Source organism: Rana temporaria, chromosome 1, assembly GCF_905171775.1.
Source record: "Rana temporaria chromosome 1, aRanTem1.1, whole genome shotgun sequence".
In the NCBI taxonomy this organism is placed as follows: Eukaryota; Metazoa; Chordata; class Amphibia; order Anura; family Ranidae; genus Rana; species Rana temporaria.
Genome location: NC_053489.1, coordinates 471,031,762 through 471,045,138, shown reverse-complemented (window position 1 = coordinate 471,045,138; position 13,377 = coordinate 471,031,762). Strand labels below are relative to the sequence as shown.

Below are 13,377 nucleotides of genomic sequence, written 5' to 3'. Positions count from 1 at the left end.
CTAGCCACTAATGTAACGACATGTCCCACACTCCGCTTGAGTGCTTCCGTCGTATACCGCTTCCCATCAGTCTGGATATAGATATCAGATATTCCAGCTGCTCTCGACACACAACGAGACGAGACTTGTTTGTGTGCTAAACATGTAGTGTTTAATAGAACCAATAATACAGTCTTATATACAGTTTAAAGAGGAGGTAACCAGAACATAAATTAACATGAGCTAATTAACTAATCATTTACCCAGACATGGTGACTCTGAGATATGACCTGTCAGAGTAGACGTCCCATTTCCGTTTACCTGCTATTGACACATTATCGTAAATGTAAACACAGGACATCTTCACACAATAGCACAGAGAACAGAGAGATGGCTGGAGGCGAAGGCATTAGCACATGGGTGCTCAACCTGTGGCTCTCCAGCTGTTGCAGAACTTCAAGTCCCATCATGTCTCTGCCTTTGGGAGTCATGCTTGTAACAGTCAGTAGCTTGCAATGCCTCATGGGAATTGTAGTTCTGAAACAGCTGGAGAGCCACAGGTTGAGCACCCATGCATTAGCATCTAACAATATGAATGAGTCACTCTTGCAATTAACCAGTTGAGTTCAGAATCAACAACCAGTAAATAGTTCTGGAATATATTGTGAATAATAATTACATAATACTCCCATCACAGGTAGTCCAAGATATCATTTCTCAGTCATCCTATGCCCCTAGTGGACATAGGATGATTTTAGACAAAAGAGGGTCCAGTGATGTCCCGGGTGAGTCTGTCACAAGTATGATTACTTAGGATGATCTAATATAGCATGGATGTTGGCTGGTTATGAGCCTGTTGTGTTTTGGAGTGATATTTGACTTCCATTGGCTAACTTCAGCCAAGGTTACCCCAATTGTTATCAGTGCTATATGTCTCAATGTTGGTTCTTATAAATTACAATAGGTACCATGATATACAGAGGAACCTTGATGTAGTTTGTGAGTGACTTTCCCATGTATTTGTGTGCCTAGCGGGGCTGTAAGCATTTTGTAGTAATTTGTGCATTTGAATTCCTAACAAGTTGAGACAGGTTACATTACTATAAAAAATAGTCTTGATTTTTTACTGTATACAGTCACCAAGATGCACAGTTGAGTAGAACATTTTTCAGCTCCATGAGGTAGATTAAAGAGTTTGTTGCTTGGCAGATTTGAATTCTATATAGAGGATACCCAGCCTAGACCTCCTGTATTGCACAGGTGCCTCAAAACAAGGGTATGCTTGTACAATACTTGCCAACAGTCCACCTTGCAAGTGGGGCCTTCAAGGAGGGAAGAGGCCTGATCAGGTATCAAGTATGTATTGGGAGCTTTCCGATACCTGCTGGTAACTGTGGCAGGAGCATGTAGGGGGCAAGCACTCAGCACAGAAGTACTGCATGTTTACATAGGGTCGCATGTATGCGGCTTCTTGGCATTAAAGCCCACCCGCCAAGAGGCTGCATACATTGTTTAATTATAAGACCCGGTTCACACTGGGGCGACACGACAGGCGGCTCAGACGCCTGACGTGTCGCGTCCCATTCGATGCAATGGAACCGTTCTAATAGGAGCGACGCAAGTCGCTCCCGACTTAGAAAAAGGTTCCTGTACGACTTCGGGGGCGGCTCGGGTCGTTTTGCAAATCGCCTCTGAAGTCGTCCTCAGGACGACTTGCAGAGTCGCCCCCGAAATCGTGCCGGTGAATAATGTATGGGTTGATTTTATGTGATATATGTAAATAAAAAACTTGCTGTTTAAACTCTAGAAATGTACTTGTAATCTTACCTTAAAAGGAACCTTAAAAGTCCATTGGCTAATTTTCTAGTATTATTTAATATAAGCCCCTCTGGCACACCTAGCAATGTGATTAATGGAATAACTCGGCAGGAATGCACAATACAGTTCTTCTTGTAGTGTACTTGAAGAAAAGTAAAATTCAGGTTAACATTGGTCAGCCAGAACATGTGTAAGTAACCAGGACTTGGTTGAAACAGTTTAAAGAAAACAGTCAGGAACACTATGCAAACAACGAAAGCAATATGTAACAATATGTACATAGACTCCCCAATAACTTTTGGTGTGTGTGGGATGCTGTGGCTAAAGGGGAACCCCAGGCCGGCCTACGATGCTTCTAGTACACACCCAGTGAAATGATCTCAATACCCGTGGTGTGTCCCATTTAAGAGCATCCGTGGAAATGTCCTGGAGGCAAAGCTTTGCGTTTTTTTTTATCTTTACCGGCAATGTAGGAGCTCTGTGGACAATATTTGGATGTGGTATTCTATGAAAAGCATTAAAGGTTCCTGGGCAAAGCCCCCTTACCAAATCCTGTACACAGTCAGCGGTCCTCTCCTGAGCGATCGATCGATCTTAGATGCAGGTGTGTCGCAGTGGCATTCAGTCCTTGCTGTTGCAGGGTGTCCTTCTTTAGCATGGACAGTCTGTTCCTTTGGGCTGGAGCTGCATGAACAATCTGTTCCTTTGGGCTGGAGTTGCAGGCTGTGTGCCCCTTGATAGGCCACAATTCCACACACACACATAGAGTGCAGGGGATGCTCTCCTGATGGGGTGCAGGCAAAAAGAGGCTCTGGCCTAGTTCCTCTGGCTTTTTATCTCCTCCCCCACTGTCCTTTGCTGCTGTCTGATGATTGGCTCAGGCTCTTCCAATAGGGAGTTTACAGACAACATCCAATAGGGAGTTTACAAACAAGCAGTTCTGAGAGTCTGTGTGTGAAGAGAGAAGGGGGGGTGAAAAAGCCCACAATGCTGCAGCAGACAGCTATCCCCTAATAGATTAGATCAGTCTGGAGAAGTACCTGCTACACATGAAATTTTAGCCAGGGCACATATATCTGCAGAGTTTTCTTATCTCTCTTCAAAGCACTATGTCCCGTAGCTGTCTCCTGCTCGTTCTTCTGTTATCAGCCTGATAACTTCTGACAAGGTCTCTGAGATGGGAGCCTGAAGTGTGTGTCAGGGAGGGAGCTATAAAAAGATTAGGACAAATCTAAACTATTTACAGGCAAGTGCTGCATGTGTGGGGAGGGGGTGTGTGCATTTCCTCCAATCAGCTGTCTTACAATGTATAGCAAGAATCCACACCCACAGGTGAAACAGGAAGAGAAAATTCTAATAGGATGTGCACTTTCAAAACAGTATATACAGTAAAGGTGAAGACAGCATATATACATGTAAAACTTATGTATGGATATTTGTTTTATCTCTGTGTATTATCTGAGGCTGTTCACTTCACTGGGTGTATGGAGGGTTTGCATCCACTTTAAGCTGGCTGTAGTTTGTCAGCTTTGTTCAGTCCTCTGCAAATGCTGCTGAGTGTGGCCAAGTGTGCCTGTTTTTGCTGCCACTGCTGCTATGCTGCCCAGCCACCTCTGACCATCACAAGGGAAGTGGTGGGAGCAGGACCGATCCGCCCTATAGGCTCACTATGCAAGCCGCTTAGGGCCCCACAGAGCTGCGGAGGGGCCCCCAAATTACTAGAGGCCTGGTGAGAAGTAATTTTTGGCCCTTCACCCCGCTTCTCATCTTGCTGGCTGCATGGGAGAAGAGGTAAGAAGTCAGCACTTTAATGTAAGATGTCATTTCCGACAGCAGAACACCCCCTCCCCCCGCTTCTCAACTTTAATCTTTAACGTTACATGTCACTGTCGGCAGCTTCCCCCCCCCCCCCCCCGCCGCTTCTTAACTTTAATGTGACATGTCATTTTGCTTAGGGCCCCAGGGAGGTCAGGATCTGCACTGGGTGGGAGCCATTATTCTCCTTACTTTTACTTGTGCCACAATATTATATTTTAACTACGCTGACTGCTTGCACAACTCTGTAAACCAGGCCTTTTAAGTTGGGATGGTCTGTTTATATGGTAAATGTCAGTCCACCTTGAGCAATCATCAGTTTTCTTGGTATACACTTCTCTTTTTCTTTGTATGGACGATTTCATAAATTTTTGTACATCTTTTGCTACGCAATCAACAGAAATACCTCTTATTTTCGCCTGAATGTGTCGTTTGCTAACCACATTCATTTTTGATTTGGTAACAATCTGTCACAGGGTTGTTTTCCTTCCTTTTGTTAATATACTGCTTTAAAATGATTAACTACAATGACTGAACAAAAAATAGCAGCCACCAGCAGTCTCCACCCCCACTCATCCCTTTATTCAGAGGTGCCGCACGTGTGTACAACGCAGGCAGTCTCAGAAGAAACAGGGAACATATTGCTCTTGCAGCCTGGCGCCAAATATTTCAGGCTGCCCCTTTAGCACTGCTTCACAGTGTGTCTCAAGGGCAACCCGGGAACAGTGTCGGGAAGGCAAAGCTCGGCTTCCCCTCAATAAATGTGCATTAAAATGCAAGTATAGTGGAGACTAATTTCCAAGGATGAATGCTGACACCCTTCCACGCCCTTTGTGAACACCAAGCAGCACACTACACCTCCCAGCCTTAGAATCACTACCAAGTAAGGGGTAGGAGCACCTGGCCATCAGGGTAAAAATCTCTGCCCTGGACCTACAGAACCCTTCCTAGAAAACACCAGACAATGTAACAATGTGAAAAACTTAATATTAATACAAATATAAATAAAAAATATATATATAAATGCATAAAATGTGTCATAAAGTAACCAATTACATCAAGTCCCAATATTGTATCAAGTGAAGTGTCACAAATTAGTGATAATAATAATAAATCTTCTTAATTTGCTGTATCTTGCTTTAGTGAAAAAGGAAAATGCCACCACCACAATCCAGCTTATGCAGGATTGTGCCTGCACACATGCCGACAGGGAAAGATCATAGCCTCATCACCAGGGATTCCAAAATGGGATATGCAAAAAAGCCAATGGAAAAGCCAATAGTGTAATCCTGATTTAATAAAAACTTGTTTAAAACGGGACAGAAAAATCAAAAAGCCAAGATGGCCTCTTACTGTATAAGTGCCTACCCGGCACTGGGGCTGCAGACGTGTCACCGCTAAATTGCGGTACGAATACTTGGTGGGTCGTCCAGTCTCAATGCTACTGCCGTAGCACAGCCTCGCGTTTACCAGCTAACAGCTCCACGAGCGGGGGGGCACGTCACGTGACCGGGTACCGCCTCCGACGTATGTTTCGTTATGTTGAACGTCTTCAGGGAGGCGCCTGGTATGTTGCTTCTTTTTCATCCAGTATGGGGTCCAGGTACCTTTCTTCTGAGCAGGGTACCTGTATGAATGGATGAGAACAAGACCAGTCTCCTGATCCCTGGTGGAGAATCTGGTAAAAACATGCAGAGAACTGCACATCAGTGACCATCACCTTCAAACGTTGGCAAGAAAACTAAAGCCTTTCCTACCGGGGAAGGGTTATGCCTAGGAGGGGACTTCTTGTCTATTCTTGCCAGTGTTCAATCACATGTAGTTGGTGCATAACCCTGTGAGTATGCATTGCTAAATTTGCTCTGTGTCCTGTGATGCACATATAAAGAAAGCTACAATTGCAGCTTTTATTCCTAAATACGTGCAGTACAGGGCCCGAGCTGTCAAGGGGACAATACATATTGTTACTGGGGTGGCCTCTTACTTTGTAACCCTTTATATAGTGATTACCCCCCTACTCTTACTATCTCCTCTTACCGTAACCTAGGGAATAACCCAATCTTCTCCTACTATAATATACAGTACATGGTTGATATGGTTGGTTTCCCTTGATGTGCAGTGGTCAGAATTCTACACTCTTTTTTTAAGTTGCTTGTGCGATAAGCATCTATGACAGATAGTATTACTGTACAATATATATACACAGAGTTATATTTACGTCTATTTATCTATATGTATATATGTACAAGATGCTCATTTTAATCATCTGTCCAACAAGAACTGTCACACTTGCAGCAGAGCAGACTGTCGCATTTAACGACGAGTACAAGCTGCAATCTCCCAGTGCAATCTACAGGACAGTGGGCAGGAGAGAGCTGGGCAAAACAGAGGCAGGACAATTTCCAGCCCATGCTGACCCCCCCCCCCCACCCCCTCCCGTAGCTCAGCACCTATTGATGATGCCTCTGATTTGGGCTGGCCCTGCCTAACACCTGTGGTTAGTGGAAGGAATTCATCTTTTCTAAGAGTCGGTTCACACATAGGCGGCACGACTTCGGGGGCGACTCTGCAAGTCGTCCTGAGGACGACTTCAGAGGCAATTCGCAAAACGACTTCTGTATAGAAGTCAATGCAGATCGCCCCGAGCCGCCCCCCAAATACTACAGGAACCTTTTTTCTAAGTCAGAGCGACTTGCGTCGCTCCTATTAGAACGGTTCCATAGCATTGCATGGGACGCGACACGTCAGGCGGCTGAGCCGCCTGTCGTGTCGCCCCAGTGTGAACCGGGTCTTAGGCTTCTCTGTTGATTTGTGTTTGCTTTTGAATACCTTACATAAAATAAACCTACAGTGAGCAAGACAACTATGTGCATTTTAAATTCTAAAGGTGGGTACACATGGACCAAAATTTGGCCAGTACAGTGCTTGTGTGGATGGGAATCAGTAGGATGTGTCCCTTCTGCTGCTGTCTCCTGGATTTATTAAAATCATCCTCTTCCAATTCCCCCACCCCCAGCGCTGTAATCTTCTGGTGCAGGGGTTATTTAGAACTGAGGTAGCCCAACTATATCTGCCCTTTCCGCCAACCTCCTTCATTCATAGAAGCAGTACCACAGTGTCTACGTGTAGCCTGCTCATCCTAGAATAGGGCTACAGGTAAATTTTTAGTTATGCTGGGTGGTAGTCAGCCTGGCTAATTTGTAGAGTTTAATGGTCAAATGACTTCTGTTCAAATTTTATTCAGTTGTGGCTTCTCCTTTTTGTCAGTAGGTGGCACTGTTGCCATTGACATTAGTATGATGAGCTACAGTACATTCAATTTATGGATAAACATACTTTTCTCAGCCAATCATATTTGCTGCTATGCATGCTGGAAAAAGCTATTTAATGGAAAGAAGTCAGGTGATCCTAGTGTTCCTGCCCAGGGCTGCGGCCTGGGTGAATGTTCCTGGCTGCTGGGCCTATCCGAGGCCTATCCTGGTGTTCAATGTTCCTGTTGAGGAAAGCCTGTCAAAGACCCGAAAACGATTCTGAGAGGGGTGGAGTTCTAAGGAAGCACAAGAGGGGACTCTTCATGAGTTGAAGACTATGAAGTGGCTGGGAGGACTTTAAGAGGGAACTCATCCAAGATAATCTGTGTATGAAGCTGCGAGTAAAGTTCAGTTACTAGAGGAGACAGCCTGTCCCACAAAGTACAGATGTGCTGGTTTAGCTTAGAGCAGGCATGTCCAAAGTCCGGCCCACGGGCCAATCGCGGCCCCCGTTCCGGTTTTCGGACAGCCCGCCTGGTCATTTTGACATATGTAGCGCCCCCCTTTACTTTCAGAAAGGGCACTACGCTAAAGTTAGTGGGAGAATGAGAGAGGTAAGTTGCTCTCATTCTTGATTATGTTAAATTTGGCTGTCGCCAAATCTGGATTGCTCTCTGGGTCAGGTGGTGCCAGAGGGGTCCAGGCGGAGCCGCTTCTTCTCAGCAGCCAATGAGAGGAGTTGAGCCTCGCTGTGCATGCTGGGAGGGAGTATTTCTGTGGCGGAGGCCGTTGTTCTGGGTTCTTCGCCGGTTCTTGGTTCCAGGTGCGGCACCCACCTTTAGGGTGTGCGCACATTACGGGCCCCGCCACTATGGCCCACCTGGCCTGTGGTCGCGCGCTACGTGGAGTTCCTGACTCTGGGCCCTTCTGGCCTGGAGCCACTGATGTCACAAAGGGGCTCCAGTGACTGACTGGGTCATCCTTCTACTGAGGAGATCCCAGGCTGTATGCTGTTCGGTGGGGGATCGGCTTGAGGAAACCCAGAGGCAGGTTATCCAAAAGGGCTTGAACAAACCATCGGGGATCTGGTGACTGGTTACTGACAGGTACGCTGAAACTGTCAGACGGTGACCCTAACGTGACTTGTTGGGAAGATTCGCTCTGCTGTTCACATTGCCAGCATTGAGCCTGTGGCAGAGGCCTCATCTGGCATCTTAATCCGATCAGAGCCAGGCCTGTGGCAGAGGCCTGTTCCTCCCAGAAACCTTAAAGTGATGCTCTGGCTGCCAGGCCTGTGGCAGGGGTCTGTCCGGGGGAACTTCACCCACTCTGGCTGGAGTGGCGACGAACTGTGTTACTGCAGAAAGCAGGACTGCTTTCCTTCTATCCAAAGCCTGATACCGCAAAGTTCTTTACTTCATCAACCTTTTCTGTCTACCTCAAGTTGATGTTGGTCGTGTTGGGCCAAGAAATAAAATTCAGAAAACCTTATCTACGAATTGGACATTCGCTTATTGCTCTACTCACTACCTTCACCCCTAGACAACACATAGAGGTAACTTAATACGCCGATCCCAAAACAATCAGCGGCTCCTGAGGGGGTAGCGCTACACATCTATATCTTTTGTGGCCCCCAATGAATCCCTAAGCGCCGGGGGCCACAAAAGATGTACATGCTAGCTGGACTTGGAGGGGACGGGACGAGTGCCCTACAGGAGTATTTCCTGTTTACAGGGGGACCTCTGTAAAAGGAAGTCCCATCTCCTGCGCTGCCATTGCACGACTGTCCTGTCCATCACAGGAGACGGGACTTTCAATTAAAGAGGCCGCCGAGAAAACAGGAGTTTCTCCTGTAGGTCTGTCGATGCTCGTCCCACCCCTTCCCCATCTCCTCCAAGACTGCAGATGTGCATGAATCAGGCTGCACTGATGGCAATGGGGATGCTGCATTCAGGGCAACGGGGGTGGCTGCATTCAGGACAACGGGGGTGGCTGCATTCAGGACAACAGGGGTGGCTGCATTCAGGACAACGAGGGGGGTGGCTGCATTCAGGACAACGAGGGGGGTGGCTGCATTCAGGACAACGAGGGGGGTGGCTGCATTCAGGACAACGAGGGGGGTGCTGCATTCAGGACAACGAGGGGGGTGCTGCATTCAGGACAACGAGGGGGGTGCTGCATTCAGGACAACGAGGGGGGTGCTGCATTCAGGACAAGGGGGAGTGCTGCATTCAGGGCAAGGAGGGTGCTGCATTTATGGCACTTGTAAAGGCTGCATTGATAGGCACTGACCCTTATTTTGCTTCACAGTTTATTTACACTTTTTACACTGTTTACACTTTATTTAAAATCTAAGATTTTTTCCCTAAATCTTCCCTCTTAAAGTGAAAGTGCGTGTTATACGCCAATAAATACGGTATATCCAAATAACACGCCTGAGCTCATCTCTTCACCACACACAGCCACAAAGGCAGCAGAATTCTTGTTGGGTGGTGCATTATTGCTCAGACGAACACACTTAGACTGGATTTTAATGGTTCAGAGAATGTCAGGCAAAATGGTCGGCCCTCACACATGTTCACTTCATCAAATCTGGCCCTCTTTGATAAAAGTTTGGACACCCCTAGCTTAGAGGCTCTTTTTTTCTCTGTACTGCTGTCTGCCTAATGCCACCTATTCTTGTCTAAGGAGTCTGCCAATCTGCCTGTTGCTGATCGTTATTAAGGGTGTCCTGTGCCCTATCCCCTCTCTCGCACATTTTTCCTGTTTGAGAAATAAACTCCTCTCTCTTGTTTAAAGCATAAAAGTGACTGGCGCCCATCTTTCTTTCTTGTTCATCACCCACCATGCCCAATACCCTGCACCCTGAGGATGTACAGTATGTCAGCCCTCCCTACCCCCAGTAGTCCGCATCAACTCCCCAAAAATCATATGAAACACATCTATAAGGGAGGACAGGCAGATGATAAAAAGTTTAAAGTTTGTGCTTCAAAACAAAACTTTGACTTTAACGATCATAAAACAAGAGTGAGATTCCAGGCCCAAAAATACATATTACTGTATTTTAAGGTTTAAATCAAAAAGTGCAAAAATATATAAAAAACAGGGTGCAATCAGCGCAAATATATAGATCAAAAAATTATGATATTAAAAGTGTATTTATGTGATACAGACCCCCAGGGTTCAGATCACTGGTAATGCCAGCTGAACACTAAGGGAAATTCGCAAAAATCCTAAGCAAGTAAAAAATAAAATAGAAAAAGTGCAGCGCAAAACTCAAATATATAAATGATACTGGTATACTCAAACACCAATACCATAAGTGTGAATATGAATATGCAAAAAAAAAAAAAAATATATTAAAAATTAAATACAATTCAAACAAACAGTCCAAAAGTCCATAAGTGTCAGAAGATGAGTGAATTAAACGAAAATAAATCTCCACCACGTGACAATCCACCAAAATTTTGAAGTGATCCCTCCACCGTTGTAGATGGCTACTCTCACCTTCATATATGGACCACTGAGTTAACAGATGGTCAATAAAGCAAATCAAATAGGCAGGTCATGAACAGGAACCAGGCTGATGTATTAGATCCTCATAAGACAACCAAACCGCAAAGGACAGGTGCATGTAAAGAGATAATCACAGACTAAGTGCTCACTGTTGCAATGTGTGGATTTATTCTTTAAAAGAAGCAAAAGTCAGGCTACTCACATTTGGCCAGACAAAAAACGGCATGAAGTAACAATCTTTAGGAATGAACAGCAGATGAGCGACGTGATGTTTCAGGCTCCTAAACCACCGGACAAGATTGTTACTTCATGCCGTTTTTTGTCTGGCCAAATGTGAGTAGCCTGACTTTTGCTTCTTTTAAAGAATAAATCCACACATTGCAACAGTGAGCACTTAGTCTGTGATTATCTCTTTACATGCACCTGTCCTTTGCGGTTTGGTTGTCTTATGAGGATCTAATACATCAGCCTGGTTCCTGTTCATGACCTGCCTATTTGATTTGCTTTATTGACCATCTGTTAACTCAGTGGTCCATATATGAAGGTGAGAGTAGCCATCTACAACGGTGGAGGGATCACTTCAAAATTTTGGTGGATTGTCACGTGGTGGAGATTTATTTTCGTTTAATTCACTCATCTTCTGACACTTATGGACTTTTGGACTGTTTGTTTGAATTGTATTTAATTTTTAATATATTTTTTTTTTTTTTTTTGCATATTCATATTCACACTTATGGTATTGGTGTTTGAGTATACCAGTATCATTTATATATTTGAGTTTTGCGCTGCACTTTTTCTATTTTATTTTTTAAATCAAAAAGTGTACACACAGCATATCTCTTTCTGCATCATCTCCCGGTATACACACTTACCCCTACTACTCATCTTCTTTCCACAGGAAGAACGTCTATGAGGAGGACAGAATTATTTTCAAATAATTAGACCACAGAGATCACATGTACTCATTCGCCAGCCAGGTAACAAACCATAGCAAAAGCTTTACCAATACATTGTAACAGACTCAACAAAACTGCACAAACATAATTCAAAATCATAAAAAAAAAAAAAAATCTGTGTGACCATGGATAATGTATTTTTAAGACCCTTTCTAGACTAATCTCCAAGACAAACAGGTCTTACAGCATGGTTAGCATTCATTTCCACGAAGCGAAAATCATAATAAACCTTTTCCAGTGAGCAGTATTTACAGATAAACTGCCTCTGACAGAGGGATGACAATATAAATATTTTATATGTACAGTACTTCTCTTCATGAAGGGGCCGGTTCACACTGGGGCGGCACGACTTCGGGGGCGACTCGGCAAGGCGTCCTGAAGACGACTTCAGAGGCGACTTGTCAAATGACTTCTGTATAGAAGTCAATGCAAGTCGCCCTGAGTCGCCCCAAAAGTCGTACAAGAACCTTTTTTTAAGTCGGAGCGACTTGCGTCGCTCCTATTAGAACGGTTCTATTGAATAGAATGGGAAGCGACTTGTCAAGCGGCTGAGTCGCCTAACGAGTCGCCCCAGTGTGAACCGGCTCGAAGTCTTTCAAAATGGCTTTACATAACTGTATGAAATGTAGTATGCCTGACGCTGACCCGTGCCTTTTGTGTTTGGCCCAGTTTTAGCCCAAAATATCCTGGATAAGGATGTTTACATTTAGGCCCCTTTCACACTTGCCTTACGATTTGGGACTGCAAAATCGCATGACAAGCCATTCTCCATGATTTTCAATGACTACCATTCATATTAGCACGACTTTAAGTCGTGCCGACTTCAAAGTAGTCCTTGAACTACTTTTTTTCTGAATTCGGATCCCGTATTAACGGATCTGACTTTGGCATGCGACTTGTGCTCTGATCTTAAAGGGTAACTCCACAGCAATAAAAAAAAAAAAAAAGGCATGGGTTCCCCCTCCAGGAGCATACCAGGCCCTTCAGTCTGGTATGGTTTTTAAGGGGAACCCCCACGCTGAAAAAATTGCATGGGGGTCCCCTTAAATCCATACCAGACCCTTATCCGAGCATGCAGCCCGGCCGGTTAGGAAAGGGGGCGGGGACGAGCAAGCACCCCCCCTCCTGAACCGTACCAGGCGTCATGCCCTCAACATGGGGGGGTGGGTGCTTTGGGGCAGTGGGGGCTTTTGCGCCCCCCCACCCCAAAGCACCTTGTCCCCATGTTGAGGGCATGAGGCCTGGTACGGTTCAGGAGGGGGGGTACTTGCTCACGCCCACCCCCTTTCCTGACCGGCCGGGCTGCGTGCTCAGATAAGGGTCTGGTATGTTTTTTTGGGGGACCCCCAATGCTGTTTTTTTGGCTTGGGGGTTCCCCTTAAAATCCATACCAGACTGAAGGGCCTGGTATGCTCTTAGAGGGTAAACCCATGGCATTTAAAAAAAAATTGGCGTGGAGTTCCCATCTAATGATTCATACCAAGCAGACAGTGCCTGTTACCTCAGGGATCAAAGTCAGATCCCTGGTCATTGAAGTTGTCCTTCAAGTCCCAGGTCAAAGTCAGATCCACAGTCGTCAAAATCACGGCAAAATCTTGCAGCTTTGAGATCGCAGGTGTGAAAGGGGCTATATGCCACGTACACACACGACCGTTTTTCATGACATGAAAAATGTTTTTTTTTTTAAATGTCATTAAAAACGACCGTGTGTGGGCTCCAGAGCATTTTTCATGATGTGAAAAATGGGCATTAAAAATATAGAACATGCTCTTTTTTTTTCCGCGTTGTTCTTCACGTTGTGGTTTTTCACGTCGTGAAAAACGGTCGTGTGTAGGCTTTAACAACGTGAAAAAAACACGCATGCTCAGAAGCAAGTCATAAGACTGGAGCACTCGTTATGGTAAAACTAGCGTTCGTAATGGCGATAGCATATTTGTCACGCTGTAACAGACTGAAAAGCACGAAGACTGAAAAGAGCGAATCGTCTCTCAAACTTTTACTAACGCAAAATCAGCAAAAGCAGCCCCAAGGGTGGTGCCATC

General features: G+C 45.3%; 1 protein-coding gene across 9 annotated transcripts in view; it reads left to right on the top strand.

Moving 5' to 3' along the window:
- ALPK1 (alpha kinase 1) overlaps positions 1 to 13,377 on the top strand; it is a 180,089-nt gene that overhangs the window by 19,779 nt on the left and 146,933 nt on the right. For 6 of the 9 annotated variants that reach the window (XR_005744222.1, XM_040329078.1, XM_040329044.1 and 3 more), the window contains exon 2: positions 11,278 to 11,356. The exons of the other annotated variants lie outside the window; for them this stretch is intronic. The gene's annotated coding sequence lies outside the window, so the exon portion shown is untranslated. The remainder of the gene's footprint in view (positions 1 to 11,277; positions 11,357 to 13,377) is intronic. 9 annotated transcript variants of the gene reach the window in all.